The sequence below is a fragment of the Babylonia areolata genome, chromosome 18, assembly GCF_041734735.1.
Source record: "Babylonia areolata isolate BAREFJ2019XMU chromosome 18, ASM4173473v1, whole genome shotgun sequence".
Classification (NCBI taxonomy): Eukaryota; Metazoa; Mollusca; class Gastropoda; order Neogastropoda; family Buccinidae; genus Babylonia; species Babylonia areolata.
The window spans coordinates 58,495,472-58,500,471 of NC_134893.1; the positions used below are offsets into that span (position 1 = coordinate 58,495,472).

General features: G+C 44.4%; 1 protein-coding gene across 1 annotated transcript in view; it reads left to right on the forward strand.

Annotated features, from left to right (window-relative positions):
- Positions 1 to 5,000, forward strand: part of LOC143292945 (innexin unc-9-like) — a 280,472-nt gene that overhangs the window by 19,752 nt on the left and 255,720 nt on the right. The gene's annotated exons all lie outside the window — the stretch shown is intronic.

Sequence of the window (5,000 nt, forward strand, 5' to 3'; positions counted from 1 at the left end):
GAAAAATAAGGAGGTTGGTATTGACTTCCTTCCCCAACATCTCTGCCTCACCTGTGTCCGTCCTCTCTCTCTCTCTGTGTCTGTGACTGTGTTTCAGTGTGTGTCTGTGTCTCTCTGTCTGTCTCTTTGTGTCTCTGTCTCGCTGTCTCTCTGTGTGTGTGTGTGTGTGTGTGTGTGTGTGTTTCGCTGTGTGTCTGTGCCTCGCTGTCTGTCTCTTTGTGTCTCTGTCTCTGTGTGTCTGTGTCTCGCTGTCTGTCTCTCTCTGTGTGTGTGTGTGTGTGTGTGTGTGTGTGTGTGTGTGTGTGTGTGTGTGTGTGTGTGTGTGTGTTTCGCTGTGTGTCTGTGCCTCGCTGTCTGTCTCTGTTTCTGTGTGTCACTGTTTCTGTGTCCCTGTATCACTTTTGTCTTTATGTCTTTGTTTCTCTCTCTCTCCCTGTGTGTGTGTGTGTGTGTGTGTGTGTGTGTGTGTGTGTGTGTGTGTGTGTGTGTGTGTGTGTGTGTGTGTGTATCTCGCTGTTTTGTCTCAGTGTCTACGTTTCTGTGTGTCATTGCTTCGCTTCTATCTGTGTCTCTCTGTCTGTCTTTATGTCTCTGCTTCTGTGTGTCTCTCCTTCTGTGTGTCTCTGCTTCTGTGTGTCTCTGCTTCTGTGTGTCTCTCCTTCTGTGTGTCTCTGCTTCTGTGTGTCATTGTTTGTCTCTGTCTCTGTCTGTCTGTTAATGTGTTCCTACATATCTTTGTCTGGGTCTCTGTGTCTTTGTGTCTGTCTGTATGTATATATGTGTATATATATATATTTATGTGTGTGTGTGTGTATGTGTGTGTGTCCTCATGTCGCGGTGTTTCTTGTGTTTTCTGTCCCTGTCTCTGTGTGGCTGTATATATGTGTCTCTGTATCTCTTCGTCTCTCTGTCTCTGTGTCTCACCGTCTCCTGTGTCTCACCGTCTCTGAATTTCTCTGTATATCTGAAAAAGAAATGGCAGTGACAAGCTCAAACTATCTCCCCTCCCCCCCCCTCTCTCTCTCTCTTTCTGTGTCTTCCATCATCTCTGTCTCTCTCTCTCTCTGTCTCTCTCTTGTCCATCATCTCTCTCTGTCTCTTTCTGTCTCTCTCACTCTCTCTCTCTCTCTTCCATCGTCTCTGTCTCTCTCTGTCTCTGTTTGTCTGTCTCTCTCCCCATTTGTCTCCATCTCATACTGTCGGTCTGTCTGGTTTTCTCCCTCTTTTTGTGTGGAGGGAAAGAAGAAGGGTGTGGAAGGGGGGAGAGGGCGAGGGAAGGAGGAGGAGGAGGTGGAGACAGAGTCCGTGTTTGTTTGCCGACTGTGTTTTAATCTTTTAGTTTCTGCTGTTATTGTTCCTTTTTTTTTTGTCTTTCGTTTCGTTGACAATTCATGTGCTTACTTTTTTTTTTCATGAGCCACGACCCTCCCCCCCCCCCCACTCCCCCCCCACACACACACACCCCTACTCCACCCCCCATTTTTCCCTTTTTCTTGTCCCCCCACCCTTTTTTTTTTTACACACCCAGGGCATTGTGAAAAAAACAGTAATTTATGTATATCTGTTTACCGCCTTACCTTGGTGAAAATATAATTTTGTTTCGTTTCTCTCTCACTGTCTCTGCCTCTCTCTCTCTTTCTCTCTCTCTCTCTCTCTCTCTCACTCTGTCTTTGTCTCTGTCTGTCCATCTCTGTCTCTGTCTCTGTCTCTCTCTCTCTCTCTCTCTCTCATACTGTCTGTCGTTCTCTCTCTCTCTCTCTCTCTCTCTCTCTCTCTCTCTCTCTCTCTCTCTCTCTCTCTCTCTCTCTCTCACTCTGTCTTTGTCTCTGTCTGTCCATCTCTGTCTCTGTCTCTGTCTCTCTCTCTCTCTCTCTCATACTGTCTGTCGTTCTCTCTCTCTCTCTCTCTCTCTCTCTCTCTCTCTCTCTCACTCTCTGTCTTTGTCTCTGTCTGTCCATCTCTGTCTCTGTCTCTGTCTCTCTCTCTCTCTCTCATACTGTCTGTCGTTCTCTCTCTCTCTCTCTCTCTCTCTCTCTCTCTCTCTCTCTCTGTTTCCCGAAATATATCTCAGCCCCATTAACCCCCACCCCCCACCCCCCACCCCCCAACCCCGGCTCCCCACCCTCCCCGACCCCCTCCCTTCCGTCCACCCACCAAGTGCCGTATGATGCTAATAATAAACATCAGGTGTTGGCGTGACTAATGATGCCAGGGCATTCCTGTCGGCAGTGGGTATCGTCTCTACTGCTCATTTTTAGTAGGGAATATCTGGGGTCCCGTGTATTTATCCTGGTGCTTTGTTCTCTCTCTGTCTCTCTGTCTCTGTCTGTCTCTGTCTCTCTCTCTCTCTCTGTGTCTCTTTTTTTTATATATATATAACTAGCGTGTTTATATTTTTCCTCTTACTTTTCATTATTAGAAATCATGCATAGATCCCTGTTTTAACCAAGATATTTATAATAGTCAAAACCTCAAAAACCCGACAACAATAAACAAAGTCTTAAAAAAAAAAAAAAGCTAGCCTTTGACACACAGCCGACAAACCTTTTTTTTTTCTTTTTTTTTAATGCATCTGTTATATGCATATGATAGAGTGTATATATGTGTATATATATTGGGGTGAGGGGGGTGAGGGGGGGGGGGGCGTCTGGCGAGGGGGGTTACTCAATACACTTTGTATTCGATTTTCAGTTACATCATTGATCCTTCAGGTCATCTAAAAAGATATTGTAGACGATTATTTCTTGTTTAGAATTTTTTTTTCCAGATAAGCTGCGCGCAGTTAACTGTTTCAGATGACAGCAAAAAAAACCAAAAAACCACACACACACACACAAAAAAAACAAACAAAAAACACCCCACATTTTTCGCCTCGTAAAACTTGGCTGCGAAATAGAGCTGAACACATCAAGAGCTATTTTTTTTTGTGTTCTGTCACGAAGTACTATGGGACTATTCCCTGGAGAGAGGGGCAGCCTGGATTTCATTCGGGGGGGGGGTATCTTTTGTGGCAAGAAATTGATGCAGTTCCCGTTCAGTTTGGATCAGGTCTGGGAGAAGTCGCTCTCTGTGGGTTTGTCCTGGTTGCCGTTATTGTATTGTGTTACTCTTTTTATCACAACAGATTTCTCTGTGTGAAATTCGGGCTGCTCTCCCCAAGGAGAGTTCGTCGCTACACCACAGCGCCACCCATTTTTTTTTTTTTTGTGGCTTTTCCTGCGTGCAGTTTTATTTGATTTTCCTATTGAAGTGGATTTTTCTACAGGGGGGAGAGAAAAAATATTGGCGGCTGAGCCGTGATTCGAACCAGCGCGCTCAGATTCTCTCGTTTTCTATGCGGATGCGTTACCTCCAGGCCATCACTCCACTATCACTCCATTATCTATCTATCTATCTATCTGGCTGTCGGTCGGTCGGTCTGTCTGTCTATCTTTTGATGTTGTTGTTGTATTTTGTCGTTGTTATTGTTGTTGTTTAATCTCCAGATCTGATGGAGAATGTGAGCTGTGGTTCCTGTGTCCTTGTCAGCACACATACTGAGCATGTTGCTCACTGTCCGGCTGTACTGTGTTGCATCGTATCGTGTTGTATTGTACTGTACTGTTCCGGGGGCTGTACTGTACTGTCTTGTATTGCACTGAACTGTACTGTACTGTACTGTACTGCACTGTCTTAATTGTATTTTATTGTATTGTAGCGCACGTAAAATAAACCACGGCAACAAAAGGGCTGTTCCTGACAAAATTCTGCAGAAAAACAAATAAAACTGCATGCAGGAAAAAAAAAGAAAAAAAAAAGGGTGGCGCTGTAGTGTACCGACGCGCTCTCCTTGAGGAGTTTCAGTTTCAGTTTCACTTTCTCAAGGAGGCGTCACTGCGTTCGGACAAATCCATACACGCTACACCACATCTGTTGAGCAGATGCCTGACCAGCAGCATAACCCAACGCGCTTAGTCAGGCCTTGAGTGCATGCTTACATATTTGTGTACCTATGAAAGTGGATTTCATTTTACGTAATTTCGCCAGAGGACAACACTCTCGTTGCCATGGGTTCTTTTTCAGTGCGCCAAGTGCGTGCTGCACACGGGACCTCGGTTTATCGTCTCATCCGAAAGACTAGACGCTCAGTTTGATTTTCCAGTCAAACTTAGGAGAAAGGGCGAGAGCGGGATTCGAACCCACACCCTCACGGACTCTCTGTATTGGCAGATGAGCGTCTTAATCATTCTGCCACCTTCCTCCCTTGAGGAGAGCAGCCCTAATTTCACACAGAGAAATCTGTTGTGATAAAAAGAAATACAAATATTGCACTGAACTGTACTGTACTGTACTGCACTGTCTTGTATTGTATTGCACTGAACTGTACTGTACTGCACTGTCTTGTATTGTATTGCACTGAACTGTACTGAACTGTACTGTCTTGTATTGTATTGCACTGAACTGAACTGTACTGTACTGCACTGTCTTGTATTGTATTGCACTGAACTGTACTGTACTGCACTGTCTTGTATTGTATTGCACTGAACTGTACTGTACTGCACTGTCTTGTATTGTATTGCACTGAACTGTACTGTACTGCACTGTCTTGTATTGTATTGCACTGAACTGTACTGTACTGTACTGTCTTGTATTGTATTGCACTGAACTGTACTGTACTGCACTGTCTTGTATTGTATTGCACTGAACTGTACTGAACTGTATTGTACTGTCTTGTGTTGTCTTCTCTTGTCTTGTTGTGTGCTGTACTGTTTTGCATTGCGTTGTATTGTATTGTATTGTATTGTACTTATTGTGTAAAGTATTGTGTCGTGTCTGTCAAGTCGTATCGTATCATTTCGTGACTCGTCGCCCCGCTTTCGCAATGTGTTGTGTTGTGTTGTGTTGTGTTGTGTTGTGTCGTATCGTTACATACCCTGTCTTGTATGGCTGGGTTATTTATTAGCGTTTGTGTAATCCCTTGTTTGCTGTTAAAAAAAAAAAAGAAGCTAAAATGTTATCCT